The 18696-nt window shown below is 42.2% G+C and overlaps 1 non-coding gene across 1 annotated transcript; it reads right to left on the minus strand.

Moving 5' to 3' along the window:
• Window positions 1-14023: 14023 nt before the first annotated feature.
• On the minus strand, window positions 14024-14215 carry LOC123324521. Its single transcript, XR_006539877.1, has one exon. It is a non-coding gene; the product is annotated as a U2 spliceosomal RNA (small nuclear RNA).
• Window positions 14216-18696: the final 4481 nt, after the last annotated feature.

An 18696-nucleotide genomic window follows, 5' to 3' on the forward strand; every position in this document is an offset into this window, starting at 1 on the left:
GGCAGAGGGAGAGGGAGAAGCAGGCTCCCTGCTCAGCGGGGAGCCTGACGTGGGGCTCGATCCCAGGACCCCAGGATCATGACCTGAGCCAAAGGTAGACACTTAACCGACTGAGCCACCCAGGCGCCCCTCATATTATTTATTTCTAAAAATAATCATGTCATTAAAAAAACAAAGTAAACACTATAGCAAAAAAAGAAGGATTGGATTAATTGTTTAATTACATTATAGTAGGTCTTTTTTAAAAGGAGCAGAAACATACAAAGAAAGGCTTCCAAAAATTGTGACTACAAGGGGGTAACACAAGGGTCTTTGCAGTGATGGAACAGTTCTGTGTCTCGATTATGGTGGTGGTGACACAAACCCACATGGGATAAAATTGTACAAGAACTGTATACACACCCACAAATGAGTGCACACAAAACATGAACACGGAATGAGGGCTCTGGATTGCACCAAGTTCAATGTCCTGGTTTTGATACTGCACTATAGTTAGGTTAAGATTGCAGCATTGGGATAACTGGGTGAAGAGTATCAGGATCTCTGTATACTATTTTTTACAACTTTCTGTGAATCTATAATTATTTCAAAAATTTAAAAATTCTTTTAAAGGTTACATACTGTGTGATTCCATTTTTTAAATATTCTCAGAAAGACAGAAGTATGGCAACAGAGAAGAGAGGGTGGTTGCCAGGAGTAGGAAAAGGATAAGACTACAAAGGAGGAGCACTGAGAAATTTTGGGGGTGATGGAACAGTCCTGTATCCTGATGGTGGTTGTGGTTACATGAATCTATATATGTGTTAAAATTCATAGAATTGTATACCAACAAAATGTCAATTTTACTGTATGTTAATTTTTAAAAATTTTGTCATCATCTTAAATATTTTTTGAAAACTGTTGAAAGCTTTGGAATCAGTCACTTTCACTTCAATATTGCATATTGATCTCACTTATATGAGGAATCTAAAAAAAAAAAACAGACTCATAGTAGATTGGGGAAACAATCTGTTGATTACCAGAAGGGGGAGGGGTTGGGGGTGAAGGGGATTAAGAGGTACAAACTTCCAGTTATAAAATAAATAAGTCACCAGGATATAATGTACAACATAGGGAATATAGTCAATAATATTGTAATAACTTTGTATGGTGACAGATGGTATCTTATCATGGGGATCATTTCATAATACATGAAAATATCAAATCACTATGGTGTACACCTGAAACTAATGGATACTGTATGTCAATTATACTTCAATAAATAAATAAGTAAATATTGGGTTACTGGGCACGTTAGTCTCAGTTATCTTATCTGTAAAATGGTAATATGAATATCCATCTAATGATAATGTATGTAAAGGCCTTAGCATGTTACCTAGCACTGGGAAAGCACTGATTGAATAGCATTACTTATTTTTATTTACTTTTTATTTGGGGAATTCATTCTGTAAGGAAATTTAGAATAAGCAGAGGAGATAACTGGGTCTTTCTCATGAAAAATTGTATTTCTTAGAGCACACCCTTTGCTTTATCTGATTCAACCTTTTCACTGAGCTATTTTGTAACTCAACTTGTAGATATGTGATAGCAATGCAAAGTAATTATCTGGTGTCATGCAAATAAATTCTGTGGTAGAATTGTGGTGTGGTAGTTTAAATTGACTTCCCCCATACCCCTGAACCCCCACCCAAGTGAAAAATGCCAGTTTTGTGTCCCTATGTAAATTCATTTCAACATTTCTTTACTCCATATAAAATGGTGGTTCTTTTGATTTTTCCTTTGAACCAGTTACACTGTATTTCCAGTTTCTTCACTAAATAATGAATTAAGTAAAATCTTTAACATGGGTTCATTTTATATCTGCTCGAGAGTCATGATTTTACCATTTTCAGAAATCTATCCTTTAACAATTTTATAGCTGGAAAATGCTGAAAGACAATGTGAAATTGTAATGAAATCACTCTGCACAGCATCTTATATACTAAGTCCTTTTGGCTAGTCTTAATTATCTGGAATTCTAGTGTCTTAGAAATAAATTGTCCTGCTAACCAAATAAAGTTTTTTGTTACCCTTATTAGTATTTGAACAGAGGAGGTCCTTAATAAATATTTGCTGAGTGAATCAATAGAATTGGTATTTCATGTGAGGTCCCTTTATCAGGTGGAAAGACAGCCCTTAACTTTTGTACTTGTGGGCTGAGGCCAAGATCTGCAATGCTCTTCATTACTTATTTATGGTTGTTCTGAACGTTATCTGAAATATTATGAATCTAAACTGTGGAGATATTAGAAATTTACTGTACACCTTTGCCCCTCACAAATCCTTTCCCCCACCACTATGCCACAAGAAATCCTCTTTTGCATTGTTTTCTTTTTAGTTAGAGTTCACGGGAAAAAAAGGAAAACTTTTATTTTTATGGTCACTATCAAAACCACTGAAGTCCCTGGTAAAGGTGAGGAGAACCTGTAGGCACTCACCAAAAAGTGGGAATAATCTGAATGTCTAAAGGGAAACTGAATGCTTAGAAAGAATCAAAATAAAATTTCAAGTGAGGGGGAAAAAAGGAGGAATGAAAAAATAGTTCTGATTGGATAAAAGTAAGAGATTTTTCAGAAAACAGCGGGGTGGGTTTTAAGAAAGTACCTGACAATCCACCACGGGAGCGGCTGCAGGGCCCTGGCTAATTTTCGTGTTCTCCTTGGTGAAGACAGAATGATTATGCCTTGGCACAATTTTAAAACAGGAAGAATGAAGGTTTTAAATCACTGTTTTATTGAAGGAAAAAAACGGAGTCTGCACCAGAGGATTCAAAAAACCCAGGAAGTGAAGTGTAGCCAACTGCTGCCTGGGGGGATAGGGGGTCCAGGTCTGTACCTGGATCCAGACCAAGTCTGTTTCAAGTTTATTTGATTGAGAATTTCACTTTGAAAAGAGTACTTCACGGGACCTTTGGGAGCTGTCAAATGCTGCCCCCGGGGCAGAAGATTAACGGCTCTGTGGACCAGCAGGGAGAAGCCTAGTAAATCAGAGGCCCCTTGTTCGCAGTCTGTGGGCCTACAGGTGGCAACCTAACAGGCCGCGCCTCTCCTGTGGGACTTAATGTTTATGGGTCAGAACTAACCGTGTGGACGGAAAGGAGCATTTGAATCCATTTTCCAAACTGCAGATTGAAAAATGGGCCTGAATGAGCCTGCAAAAGAATCATCTGTCTTCTGGAAGGATCCCCAGGAAGCTGGGAGCAGTAGTGGCTTCTGGGGAGGGGAACAGCCCTTTTGTGTCTTATTGAAGGGGGCGGTCAAGTGTAGCAGTTAAGAGCATGACACTGGAAGCTGCGGTCTGTCCTTTCATTGTGCGGGTTTTCAGCCTGCAGTGGTCTCAGCTGTGAAATGGGGATTATAATGAGGATTAAACGAGTGAACTCTACGGAAAGTGGAACAATGAACATAGTACTACATACAACTATTGGCTTTTATCATTACATGTATTTGCACATATTACTGAAAATAATGTTATGTTTTTATAAAGCATTAGAAATATTTCTATAAAGCAAATAATTGTCTTATAATCTCTCAGTTGGCATTTTCTTTTTATAAATAACATTTTCTTACAGTTAGACACAACTCTAATGCTCCTTCCTCCCTCTGTCTCCCTTCTTTGCATTTCTCTTCCATGATGCTGCTCTGCTTTAGATCTGGGGTGGCCGGGAAGCGTGAGGGGTCATTTCTATCAGTTAGCCCCCAGAGCCTGGTTCTCCAGATAGCACCTGACTGCTCCCCAGAGAGTTTATCAGTAGTAGAGGAAATGAAATAATATTTACTGTCCCTCAGGCAATCCCCTGCATTGCAGTCACCTGCAAAAGAGAGGAATGTCTTCCTCCATTTTATTGTGCAATTAGTAAAGGCAAGGGAATGCCTTCTCAAATGTATGCCCAAGGGCATGGATGTTAAATGGAACCACTACCCTCCTTTCTTCATTAAAAAAATTGTTCAAATATACAAAGAGTTAGAGAGAATAGCATAATGAGCCCCCATATATCCAACAGCTAGATTTAACAATGTTAACTTTGCTGTATTTGCTCCTTGTTTTACTTGTTTATTTTTTTAGGTATCTTTTTAAATATTTTATTTATTTATTTGAGAGAGAGAGCAAGTGGGGGGGGGAGCGGGGGAGGGACAGAGGGAGAGGGAGAAGCAGGCTCTCCACTGAGCAGAGAGCCAGACGTGGGGCTCTATCCCAGGACCCCGGGATCATGACCTGAGGCGAAGGCAGATGTTTAACCAACTGAACCACCCAGGCGCCCCTATTTGCTCCTTGTTTTAAACAAAATTACAGAGCATGACTCCCTTCTTTGCTTTTTTAAAAATAGCTTTATTGAGGTATACTGCACATAGCATACCATTCACCCATTTAAAGAGCACAGTTTAATGTTCTTAGTGTATTTACAGATGTGTCCAACCATTACCAATATCAATTTGAAAACATTGTCATCACCCCAAAAGGAAACTTTAAATCCTCTAGCTGTTAACCCCACTTCCCACCACTTCCCTAGTCCTAGTCAACTACTAATCTACTTTCCATCTCTATTATACATTTTGCCTGCCCTAGACGTTTCATATAAGTGAAATCATAACATATGGTCTTTTGTTACTGGCTACTTACTTTCATTTAACATAATATTTTCAAGCTTTACCCATGTTGTAGCATGAGTCAATACTTTATGGCTGAATAATATCCCATTGTTTAGATATACCATATTTTATTTATCTATTCATCAGCTGATGGATATTTGGGTTTTTTTCTACTTTGGGACTACTATGAATAAGGCTGCTATGAACAGTAGTCTACAAGCAACATGACATTTTACCCCTAATTTTTTTATATTCATCTCAAAGGGATAAGGACATTTCTCTACATAACCACACAATAGCATCCAAATTAGCAATCATCTAATAACCCAATTAAAATACAAGTTTCTTCGATTTCCTCAAAATCTTTTAAGTTTACTTGTTCAAATCAGGAGCCAGTCAATACAACACTTCAATATATTAACATTTGGTTGTTATGTCTCTTGAGTATCTTTTAATAGAAGAGTGCCATCCCACCTGCCTTTTTTCCTGACATTGGCTTGATGAACAGCCACAACCTCCTTTAAATCACCCTCTGGTTGGGGCGCCTGGGTGGCTCAGTCAAGCATCTGACTGTTGATTTCAGCTCAGGTCATGATTTCAGGGTCCTGGGATCGAGCCCATGGGATCAAGCCCAGAGTCAGGCTTGGTGCTCACTGGGGAGTCAGCTTCAGGGTTCTCCCTCTCCCTCTGCCCCTCCCCCCATGCCCTCTCTCAAATAAATAAATAAATAAATCTTTAAAAAAAATAAATCACCTTCTGGCAGCCTATAAGAAAATAGCAGATAGGGCTTCCAATAGCCTCAATTCTAGTTATGTTCATTCATTGTTTTTGTAGTGAGTTTGAATTTCAGTCCACAAAATAAGTGTACCTTTCTTTTTCTATATAGAACTTCCTTTGAGCCCTGCCCTATTCTACTACATGGTGGATACTTAATCATGATTAGGATGGGCTTTCACCTTTCCCCAGGGTGGTGTCCAAGTTCCTGGGGGTTTATAGAGTGTAAACACGTGTGGGAGGAGGGTCTTGGGTCTCTGGATTACCATCTCCACAGCATCCACTGAGACATGCAGATGGCCCTCTGTCCATTCAGCGCATGGCGATCGGTGCTAGATCAGGCTCCCCTCAACCTGGAACATGCTGTCCTTAGGTCACCTGGCTCTTGGGGCCTTGTCAATGTATTCTTGAGCACATAATAAATATTCGATGGCTCCAATTTTCAGCGGGGAGATTAGGCATTCCATGGGGCCATCTTAGGTCTAACTATCCAGACTTGTGCTCTGTAATATGGCCTCCAGCTACAGGTGGCTGCCAAACACAAAACTGAAATATAGCTCCTCCAGATTGGGATGTGCTAGGACTGTAAATACGTCCTAGATTTCAAAGACTTCGTGCCAAGAATACAAAATAGCTCATTCACGATTTCTGTATTGATTACATGTGGAAATAATAATATTTGAATATATTGGGTTAGATAAAATATTTTATTAAAACTCATTTCACCAGTTTCTTTTTACTTTCTTTAAAGTGGCTACTTACCAAAAACACTGAAAATTCCATATGTGGCTCAAATTATATTTCTGTTGGACAGTGTGTTGGTCTAGACTCTCCACATGGCCATTCCTTCCCTATTCTTCTAATGCCACACCGAAGCAGGAAGAGTTCGGATGTTTTATTAACTGGGCAAGCTCTATTCTGGAATGGGATTCAGCAGGGTGGGATTCACCAAGGATTCACCAGGCCTCTTTCCTGAGAGGGAAATGACACCACTATCTCACTTGTTTCCTTTTTCGTCAACTTTCCTCTCTTCCCAATTCGACCATATGTAGTCAAGGGTAATACAGCCCTTCAGCCACTCTTCTAAATGTGTTGTGTATACCCCATCTGAGCTTTTGAAGGTCAAAAGCCAATCATTTGACTCTGGTTCTACTGTGTTATTCTTACCCCCAGGCAGTCTGTGGGCAGAACACCCTAGCTGCTGCCAGAATGGGGAGCTTTACAAAGAAACAGGCAATACTGAGAATGAAAACTGCATCAGTGACTGTACCAAACATCACCCATTACCTGTCATTCCAGAAAAGTATTGTGCAATGATTCTGTGTTAAATGCTATGCGAGGATCTGGGAATACCAAGATGAATGAGACCCAGGTCCTATTCTCAGAAAGAACAGGCCTCGTGGGTGATTGAAGAACGTAAATCCATAGGTGCCGTGGAATGTTAGAGGCACTGCGGCTGAAACATCTGTTCAGGAAGCCGGAGGGCACAAGGAAAGGGCTAGACTGGCCAATTCCGCTGTGGGGTGGGGGGCGGGGGAGGGCAGAGCAACCAGGAAATGCAAGTGAAAGCACTACGGAAACGCAACACTTTTTATTGTGGACTGTTGTAGTACCTCCGGAAAAAAAATCTCTTTCTGAGCCTTGGTTTCCTCAACTGAAAGTAATGGGGATGATTTTGAGCCGTTCTCTACCTCAGAGCACTGTTGTGAAGGGGAAACGTTCAACAAATATACCAAATTGTTAACATGGTTTGGCATTGGTGGTGGGATTATGGGTGACTATTATTCTGTTCTTAATATTCTGAATCACCCAATTTTATATAATGAACAAGTATTACTTTTATAGTCTGTAAAAAAAAAAGAATTTTATTTAAAATTTTGCCTTTGCTGCCAAACTTCTTGAGCTAGTGGTCTATACTGGCTCCCTCTACTTCCTCCCCGTTCACTGAATCCAACCATTGTAATCTGGCTTCCACCCCTCATCCAAAAGTCTCCAATGGCCTCCCACTTGCCAAGGCCAATGACCTCTTTTCAACCCTTGTCCAACTTGACTTCTCCACATCACTAACACAGCTCCTTAAACTTTCTGAAAAATCATTAAGTTATAGTGGTAATGTACCTATACTACAGAAAATAAAAACAAAAACCAAAACCCGGGATCTACAATTGCCACCACCATAATACAACCATGGCCATTTTGGTGTATTTCCTGCTAGTCTTTTTACTTAAGCATATTTTTACACCATTATGGCGTAAATGTCTATCCAATTTTGAATCTGCCACCTCCTTGAAACTGTCCTTATTTCCACAAAACAATTCTTTCCTGGGTTTTCCACAAGTCGCCCATCTCTCAAGCTTACACACTAATGCACTAGTATGCGTAAAATTTTCCAAAGTGTTTGTTAAAATGCAGATCCCTGGACTTCACTCTACCTGCTCATTCATATCCTATTTTATTAGGATTGCTTTGGCTCCAAGAGTCTATGTTTTTCGCTTTCTGTAGCATGTGGTCCAAAGACCATACCGAAAAACACTGCATTGGACTCACATCTTCACAGCAAACAGCTAACCAAGCAACCCAAAACCCAAAAACAACCTTGCGAACCCAAACCATTGTTTCCTAATCATCAGATTCTCTAGGGCTAGGATTTGAGTATCTGTATATTTTTTACATCCTCCTTGGGATTCTGATGAACCCCTGCCTTAACTACAACCACACTATTCTATTTGCATTTCCCTGAACATATAGCTCACTTTCAAGTCTCAGAGCCTTTGGCTCTTCACTTGGCCTGGATTCAATTCTTCGTCACATTCTTCCTTGAGCCTAGTTCAAAGGTGGTCTCTCCTATAAAAATGCACATCTCCTCCACCTTCCTTTCCCACTCGCAAATTAAAGTTAGTCATTTGATGTCTACGTCTTTAGGCTGGGCAATGAGCTGCCTGGATGTATGAGTTCCCATTTCTGAGGAACAAATTACTCCAAGACTTAATGGCTTGAAAGGATAATAAACATTTATGATCTCACAGATCTCACAGATCTCACAGCATCTGCAGTTCAAGAATTCAGAAGCAGCTTAGCTGGGTAGTCTCTCCCGAAGTTTCGGTCAAGGTGTAGGCCACGGCTGCAGTCATCTGAAGGCTTAACTGGGGCTGGAAAATCTACTTTCCAGATGGCACACTCAAGTGGCTACCAAGTTGGAACTAGCTGTTGGCAGAAAGCCTCAGTTCCCCTCCCCAGGGATCTCCTCAGGGGTGGCATGTGCATCCTCACAACATGATGGCTGGCTTCCTTCAGAGCAGGTAATCCAAGAGAGAGCAAGGTAAAGCCTGTGATATCTTTTATGACTTAGCCTTGAAGGTCACACACCATCATGTCTGCAGGATTCTATTAGTCACACAGGCTAGCCATGATACAGTATGGAAGATTATGCAAGGATATAAACACCAGGAGGTGAAATTCATTTGGGGTCTTCTCTGAGGCTGACTACCACAGTGAATATCTATTCTTTTTCTCTATCCATCACCCTTTTCTCGGTGTGGGAAATGCATTTCATGTTGTACAACTGGAGTTGAACCTTCCTCATCTGAGGGGGAAGCAGGTAACCTTTGGTCAATCAAATGGGTATGCCATCAACTGCAGCCAATCAGAATCTTCCTTGATTTTTGCTAGATGGATTCTGAGGGAGAGGGGGTCTCTATTCCTCTACTATTTTGATCCCTAAGAATGACTTAAGCTGAAGCTTCTTATAGCCATTGGTTCAGGTTATATTGGAGAAGGCTATCTTTAGTAAGGGAAAATGAGGCCAGCACACAAAGAGAGACAAAGATGAGCAGAGATGAAAAGAGAGAAGGGAGTCCCGATGAAATAATTTGAGCTCCCTTGATCCATCCATGCCTGAAATTTATGCTCAGACTTTTGAGTTATATGAATCAATACATTTCATTTTTTGGTTAAGCTACTTTAAGTTGGATTCCTGCTCCCTACAAGCAAAATGATTCCCAACAAACCAGCAGGATCCATATCTTATTTCTCTTGCATTTCCAGCATTGGGTTCAATTCCTGGTCTCAATTCAAATTTGATGAATAAATAAATTAATTATTATATTTTTATATAAAATCAACCTGATATATGCAAATATTGGGGATTTTTTAAAAAGAATTTGCAACTTACCAAGTAACAGTTGTAAGAACCCTAAAAGTCCTAGAACCTTGAAATCTTGTGGATCTGGCAGTCCCTAGAGCCATGATGTTAGTCTGCTGAGCTCACGGTTAGTTTCCTGTAGTTCTGTGATGTGGCTGAGTGAGTGGTTTGCCAGGATCCTGAGTGTACACAGAACTAGGCTGAAAAGGGAAATAAGAGGAGATGCACACCATATTCCCTCCATGACAGGGAAATGGAAAAAGGCCCTGAGTGGACCTCCAAGCACTCACTTCTGTGAGATGTGGGTAAAATTATGTTGCAGTAATTAAAGCAAGTAAATGGTAAAGGACACCCATAAAATGCCGGCTGTGGGCCAGTGGTTTCTGTCCCCTTGAAGAACTCTGCCCAGGGAGGAACTTGCAAAAAGCAAGGCACAAGATCAGATTTATAGCTGCAGGTAAAGAGTTCACCAAATAACTGTGCCAGTGATCAGATTATCCAACTCTTGGGCACCTGAGTGGCTCAGTCAGTTAAGCATCTGCCTTCGGTTCAGGTCATGAAACCAGGGTCCTGGGATCGCATCCTGCATTGGGCTCCCTGCTCAGTGGGGAGTCTACTTCTCCCTCTACCCTTCCCCCTGCTTGTGATCTCTCTCTCTCACTCTCTCTCTCTTTTTCAAGTAAATAAAAAAAAAAAAAAAAGATTATCCAACTCTTGCCCTGGCTAAGGGATTGAAAGGATCGAAAGGAACAGATAAAAATATGGCTTCATCCAGGGATATTTTGCTGTGACTTACATTGGTAACCTCACATGTGTGAACGGTTGATCTAGTATGGGATGATATAGGGAGATAGAAAAGGAAGGAAGTAAAATGTGGAAGAGAGAAAAACAGCTTGTCTGCTGCCTGCCTTTTTCTTCAAAGTCTTCTAACACTCGGCAGCTTTGTTGCGTCTAGGAGAACTGTTATACACATCATGGACCAAGTGACAGGTCTTTATTTTTAATTCATCGCAGAAGCCCTGCTGCCCAAATGATGCCTGACAGAAAGATCTCTTGTTGGCAAGGGCCTTTTCTCAAGCCAAGGAAAACCTCAGAATTCCTTAGTTTTCCCCTTGGACTCTTATAGCAAGTCCAGTTTTCTTTAACTCTATAAACTCCTGTGGCTCCTGGTCACATAGTGATGGCTATGTTTCAGAAAGGAGACTCATTTCTAAAACAATGAGAGCCTGGGTTCTAGAGTCAGACTGCCTGTGTTGAAATCACTGCTTGTCCACTTACTCTGCATGATGTAGGACAAGTCATACTTTGTGCCCGTTTCCTGGAGAGTAAACCGCAGTTAAGCATATGATAATAGGGGGCACCTGGGTGGCGCATTCGGTTGAGCCACCGATTCTTAGTTTTGGCTCAGGTCATGATCCCAGGGTCTTGGGATCGAGCCCCGCCATCAGCCTCCACGCTTAGCAGGGAGTCTGCTTCAGGATTCTCCCTCTCCCTCTGCTCCTCTCCCGCTTACTCTCTCTCTCTCTCTAAAATAAATAAACAACTTTAAAAGAAAAAGAATATGATAGTAGTATTTCTTCAAAGATCTAGGGCAAGTATTAAATGAATACATGTATATGTTTATGTTTAGAGAGAATTTGGGACATGTAGTAAGCCTTATATAATTCATTTACATTATTAGTGTTATGCAGACAAAACCCTCATTTTTCTCTATGAGTCTTCCTGAATCTTTGTCATTGTAAGTACATTTTCTTTTTTCTTTTTGGTCCTCTTTTTTTTTTTTTTTCTTTTTCATTAAGTACATCTCATGGTAATTATTTGTGGACCAAATGTTGATTCACTGGCTTAAGCCAGTTTGGTGGTACATCACTGTCAGTATCTTGGAGGGGTCTCTGCTAATTTACATCCATAGAGCTTGGGGCTTCTTGCCCTCCATAGGACTACTGGGTGGTGAGGTCCATGAAAGTCAGTGTCTGACCAAATTCCATCTGCAAACACTGATTAGCGATCAAGCATGAGAGTCCTTATATGCTCCCTGAGCTCAAGGCTCCCGACCAGAACCTTGCAAGAAATGTTTGCTTGAACCAGATACCATGTTGTCCTAAAGCAGGGTCCAGCCACACTTCTCATTGACTCAGGTGACAGAATCCTGCATTAAGTGGCAAGCATAGGACTAAACGATCACCCAAGCTGAGAGCCCCGTTCTGGACTCATCCAAAACTTATGCCCCATTCCTTTAACGGTGAGATTCCTGTTTAGTACACGTACCTCAAAAATCATGCATTTCACTAATAGAAAGTTCTTTCTAGCATCTCTTATGCTAAAGAATAAATCCTCTAGTGTAGATTCAGAAATGAATTGTTCAAGGAGCTGTAGTAGCCACAGATCCCAAAGCCAAGTTCTTTTTTTTTTTTTTTTTAAGATTTTATTTATTTGACAGAGAGAGACACAGCAAGAGAGGGAACACAAGCAGGGGGAGTGGGAGAGGGAGAAGCAGCCTTCCCGCCGAGCAGGGAGCCCGATGTGGGGCTCCATCCCAGGATCTGGGATCCTGACCTGAGCCGCAGGCAGATGCTTAATAACGACTGAGCCACCCAGGCGCCCCTCCCAAGGCCAAGTTCTGATTAGAGCCCTTCAGTGCTCACAAACCACCCCCCGGAGTTTGTATTCCCCATTAGAACTTTAAAGTATTCATTAACAACTCCTAGGGTGAATATTAAGACTAATTTTTAAAGCACTCACATATATCTTGCTGTCTAAACTAAGTATTTAAATTATAACAATAATCACCCAATGCCTATGAAACCCTCAGACTGTAACTTGATTTTCTTTTTTTAGGTGACACTCTACCTATTAAGTCTGATTTTTTGAAGACATTCGTAGATTCCTCATTAAAGATGAATACTTAAAATAACATCAGCTGATGAAATACTCTCTTTGCAAGAAATCTTCACAGCTCTTGATTTTATAATCGCTGAAAAATGTGTTTTCAGACACGTGGGTGGGTTGTAAGTGATTCTACATGTGACTCAGGCACTTTAGAGGTGACACTAACTAGAGGTCTTTAATACCAGAATTATCAGTGGGAAATAGTCCCCAAAGAAATAGATTCCTGATGAAGCTTAAATATCAATATATTGACACAGAAGATCTTTTAAATTCTTACTGTCTATAGAAAACAACTTTGGTTTATGGTAAAAAGCCATGCAGCCAAAACAGTAGAACAGAATTCAATGCCGTGTTTATTTAGGACACACCTCACCCCCTTGCTTATGAAACTGAGCTAAAAGTAGGTCACAGTAGGCAAAATATTAAAAGAAAATATAGATATTTATTTTTAGTGTCCTGGATGGTACATAAGTTTGGCTCTAGTTAATTGCACAGAGGGCAGCAGGGGGCATAGATTTTCTGCAGGATAAGAGAGAGAAGGCAGAAGGCAGGAAAAATTAAGAAGGGCATTTGCCAAGGACAGGGTTTGTCTAGTGTGAAGTGGGTGGTATAGGGACGCCTGGCTGGCTCAGTCCCTAGAGCATACAACTCTTGATCTTGGGGTTGTGAGTTCAAGCCCCATGTTGGGTGTAGAGATTACTTAAAAATAAATAAATAAATAAATAAAATCTGAAGTGGATGGTGTATCACTAAAAACTCAAACCAAAGTTTTTTGTTTTTGTTTCTTGTTATTGTGTTGTTAGGGGAAATGAAGGAACCCTACAATTATGGAGGCAAAGCAATTCACTGGGGTGTAAGCATGAAGCTGTTCAACCGCTCCCAGGGCCCTCCAGTGGAATCCCTGGGCGGTGGGCTCCCTTTATACCTGACTGATAGTCCCACCCAATTCCGTAACTTCCCAGTCCTATTTCTAACACTCAGTCCTCCTCATCTCTCAACCTCAATCTCAAGAACAAAACAACACAAAACTTCAATGTCCATCTAGCGGGAGTGGGGGTGGGAGATGTGTCTGCCTTCACACACCCATCTTCTTCTTCTTTCCTAGAGAGGACCACCCGAGGTTTGCGGGGAGGGAATGAGAGGCGGGATCTCCTCACTTGACTCCTTTGGGCAGGAGGGCAGGAGGGCAAGAGGGCAGGAGGTGCCACGACCAAGGTTGCTGTTGCCTCTCTCACTCTTGTTAAAAAATATGTTGATTTTCTTCCCCACTCTAGCTGCCCATCTTCGCCCTCTGTGGGGGCACATGTCCTGCCACATAGTCTCTTGATATGGGGTCTGGCTCAGGCTCAGCCTCTTTTTCTTTCTCTCGGCTCCGGCCTCCCCCTACCCACGTGGTCCTCTTACACAACATTCTTTTGGAGGTGGCACTGGCCGGGTGGCTCAGCCTCTGTTGCTTGTCTACTCTGCTTAGATGAAATTCTATCCTTGCAGTGCAAAGGGTGGAAATGCAGTCTGGAGCCTCAGGAAGAGGGAATTAGAGCACTTTGTAGGAGACAAGGAGAACAATAGAAAACCATCTTTCATTAACTCAAAGGAATGCATCATTCCTAGAAGGAATGCAATTCCAGGCTGGGGCAGGGAGTGGATGGAGCAAACTCTCAACCCATCTCCTAATTCCAAGCAGTAACTTAATGCCCAGCACACGGACAGAGAACACATCAGATGCTTTAATTGGTGAAAGCAGATACTGCATTTGGTTTTAGCTAACAGGCAGAGAAGAGATAATGGTTCTACTTAAGCCACACCTTTCCCTTTCACATTTGAGGTGGAAGCTAGCGCCTCCAGAGCTCCCCACACCTCTTCAGTGCTCTGAATCTTGCCCTGATATTGCTTTGAACTGTTAAAATGCTCCTGAAGAAAAATCTTTCTTACTGGAAATAATTAGGTTTTCTTAAAGATTTCATTTATTTATTTGAGAGAGAGAGCACGAGCGCGCGGGGTGGCGGGTGGGGGGAGGGGCAGAGGGAGAAGCAGACTCCCCGCTGAGCAGGGAGCTCAACCCAGGGATCCCAGGACCCCAGGGTCATGACCTGAGCCGAAGGCAGACGCTTAACCAATTGAGCCACTCAGGCACCCTGGAAATGATTAGGTTTTGATGTCTTCTTCCTGAGGCCTGATTCAAAGCCCTCCTTTGTGTACCAACTCGCTAAACTTAATTGTTCCGCTCCATCCCCCCAGCTCCCATATTTTCTGTACCTCTTTGGGTGTCCAGGGACAACTCTGGGGCTCAAGTGAATAGATATTTTTTAAAAGATTTTATTTATTTATTTGAGAGAGAGAGAGAGAAAGCACGTGTGTATATAAGCAGGGGGAACAGCAGAGGGAGAGGGAGAAGCAGATTCCCGCTGAGCAGGGAGACTGACCCAGGACCCTGGGATCATGACCTGAGCCGAAAGCAGATGCTTAACCAACTGAGCCACCCAGGCACACCTAGACTTTTTTTTTTTATTTGACTGAGAGAGAGAGAGAGAGCACAAGCAGGGGGAGTGGCAGGCAGAGGCAAAGGGAGAGGGAGAAGCGGACTCCCTGATGTGGGGCTTGATCCCAGGACCCTGGGATCATGACCTGAGCCAAAGGCAGATGCTCAACCATCTGAGCCACAGGCAGACGCTCAACCATCTGAGCCACCCAGGCGCCCCCTAGACTATTTTTTTTTAAAACTTTTTATTATGGGAAATTTCTAAATCGTAGTAATCAAATTTCTACAATGGTTTCATAAATTGAGATCCTAATAAGGTTTATCTGTTTTATTTGAAACATTTCTTTTTTTTTTTTAAAGATTTTATTTATTTATTTGAGAGAGAGAGAATGAGAGAGAGCGAGCACATGAGAGGGGGGAGGGTCAGAGGGAGAAGCAGACTCCCTGCCGAGCAGGGAGCCCGATGCGGGACTTGATCCAGGGACTCGATCCAGGGACTCGATCCAGGGACTCCAGGACCATGACCTGAGCCGAAGGCAGTCGCTTAACCAATTGAGCCACCCAGGCGCCCCTGAAACATTCTTACAAGAGGCAGATTACATGAGGTTATGCTGTGGTAGCAGACAGCCCCCAAATCATAGCAGTTAATAACAACTCAGGTTTATTTCCTGCTCACATGAATTTCCATTGTGAATCAGCTTCACATACTCTTCACTCCTGGCCTTGGGCTGAAGAAACAGTCCCTGTTCGGGATACACCCACTTCCTGGCAGATGGAATGAGAAATGGTTAAAACACAATGACTTTTAAAATTTCTGCTCAGAAGTAGCAAATAACACGTCTGCTCACAATTCATTGATCAAAGAAAATCACATGGGCAAAGCTGATGTTGGTGTGGAAAAGGGAAGCATAATTCTCCCAAAAAGGAGGGCCACATATATTGGGAATAATGCAATCTGTCATACCTTCTAAGTCTCTTTTAATGGTAGATTTCTCTCCTCATCCTTTTTCCCCCCAACTTACTAGTTGAAGAACTTGGGTAATTTGTGCTGTAGAATTTCCTGTATTCTGGATTTTGCTAATTGCATCCCTGTGGTGTACTTGTTTAACACATTCCTTTGTTCTTCTATTTCTTCTAAATCTATCATTAAACATATATGCATATTTAGACTCAGGTTCAAATTTTTGGCAAGGATACTTCTAGGTGGTCAGGTGTGTCATTAGTTATCTCTTGCTGTGTAACAAATCATCCCCCAACTTGGTGGCTTAAAACAACTGTCATCATGTATTATCTCATGGCTTCTGTGCATCAGGGATTCAGACAGGGCACAGGGGGATGGCTTGTCTGCCTTATGATTTCTGGGGCCAAGCTGAAAAACTCAGAGGCTGGACTGAAATCACCGAAGGCTTGACTGAGGCTGAAGATGCCTTGTTCAAGCTGGTTCACTCACTTGGTTAGCAAGTTGCAGTTAGTAAAAGGGGTCTTTTTCTATGTGGGCCTGTCCATAGGGCTGCTTGAGCATCCTCACAACATGGTAGTGGACTTCCCCACAGTGATTGATCCAAAAGACCAATGTTGAAACAGCAATGTCTTTTATTACCTAGCTTGTGAATTCACATGCTGACACTTCAACTGGTCACAAAATCAGTCCTTATTCAGGGTGGGAAGTCTGTATACACAAAGGCATAAATGCCAAGAGTGGAGGTTCACTGGGGGTTGGTCACCTTGGAAGCTGGAGGCTACACGTATCAAGTGGTTTTTGATGTTAAAAAAGATAAGTAGGAACAATCTATAGCATGCTGTGTGGAACAATGGTTTCCAGCATTTGAGATGGCATGGTCCAGGAGAATTTCAGGGGGGAAAGTAGGCCTAAGTAGAACTACTAGATCTTTATTTTGCCATGTAAAGTCACTCAAAAAGAGTAACCTGATAATTCTACCATCATTATTTTTTCATTTTTTTAAAAGGCCTTTTTTTTTTTTTATAGAAGTACATTATCTCAGAGTGAAGAATTATCAGTTTTGATGTGGAGCAAGGAGAACTTCTCCACAAATGTACAGTGAGAATCCACTTCGGAAACATTCTGTGGTCAAGTGGAGGAGTCACATGCTCTATCATCCCACAGTTCTGCTCCCAGCTGTACGCCCCAGTGAAATGTATACATGCACACATCAGGAACCATGCATAAAAGTGTTCGTGCCGGTATGTTAACAATAGCCCCGCACTGGAAATAAACCAAATGCCATCAACAGTGGCTAGATAGACAAACTGATGTATATTCGTACTGTATGCTTCCACTTACATTAAGTCCCCCAACAAGCAATACTAAAGTACAGTGCTTTAGGGTGCATACTTATATGAAAAAAGTGAAAGAAAAAAATAGAATTAGAGTGTGATTGTGATAAAGATCAAGGGGCACCTGGGTGGCTCAGTTGGTTAAGCATCTGCCTTCGGCTCAGGTCATGCTCCCAGCGTCCTGGGATCGAGTCCTGCATGGGGCTCCTTGCTCAGCGGGGAATCTGCTTCTCCTTCTCCCTCTGCTGCTCCCCTGCTTGTGCTCTCTCTTTCTCTGTCAAATAAATAAATAAAATCTTAAAAAAAAAGGATAAAGCTATGGTTACATTTGTGGGGAGGGAGGGTTTTCTGATTTGGGAGAGACACAGGTAGACTGTTGAGATGCTGGCAATGTTTAATTTATTGACCTCAGTGATGGTTACACAGATATTGCCTTGATAACTCATTAAGCTGCACATTTTATGTTTTTTTCTGTCTGTATGCTATATTTTACCATAAAAAGGGGGTTTTAAAAAGGAAAAAAATTAGTCTTTTTAATTGAAAATTTTAGCTTTAGGGGAAACTTTTTTTAAAAAAGACCATCTGTTCTTTCTCGGCTCCATTATCCCTCTCCCACCCCTTTCTCCGCACGGGGTGTCAGTAGGATCTCTGTTAGTCTCAGCGCCGGCAGCCTCACACTAGAGACTCTCACACATCCCTGATTCAGTGGGACAGGAGTGGATGAATGGTTGTGTGCGCACACACGCACGAGGCTTCCCTCCCTGTGCTTCAAGAGGGCACCTTTGCTCCTCTTCCCAGGTTGGCAAGAAGAGGGAATAGCCTCTCCTCACCAACTCTGCAGTTTCCCAAAGACCGCCCCCCCCAAATCTCCCCACTTCCCCATCCCAGGCCTTCTGGGCAGGAATGAGGGCAGACCTGCTGACAAGCATTGTCAGCAGGCCCCACAGGCAGCCCCAGGGCCTGGGAGTGCCCTGGACTAAGAGCCGTGTGGCACTTAGCTTGCAGTTCTCAGCAGTGGGCCCGAAGAGCCCATTTTGGGACCAGGCACTTTACGGCATCCTGGTACACTGTTGATGGAACATCTATTATATGCCAGGCATTTCACTAGCTGTTTACATGGTGCAATGCTTTATAATTTACAACAGTTTATTTCATCTTCATAACAATTCTATGAAATAGATGGGCGATATCTAATTATTTCCCCTTTTCAAAGAGGCCATTGAGGCTCCTAAGGTTTGAGTATCTTACCTAAAGTCACTGTAAAGGGCTAGCCATACCTCTGAATACCTACCATACCCAAAACCTCTCGGCAGAAAAGTAACCCTGTGTGGTTTCTCAGGCAGGGTTTGTTTGGTGTTATCGCCGGACAAACCCCCACTCCCCGTCCACAGTTGATGTGGCCAGAAGAGGTGACCTGACTCAAGGGCAGCCAAGCTATAGGACAGAGATAGATGGAGTGGCCGCAGGAAAGATCTGCCCACACAGGAATG

This window comes from Neomonachus schauinslandi, chromosome 3, assembly GCF_002201575.2.
Source record: "Neomonachus schauinslandi chromosome 3, ASM220157v2, whole genome shotgun sequence".
NCBI classification, from domain to species: Eukaryota; Metazoa; Chordata; class Mammalia; order Carnivora; family Phocidae; genus Neomonachus; species Neomonachus schauinslandi.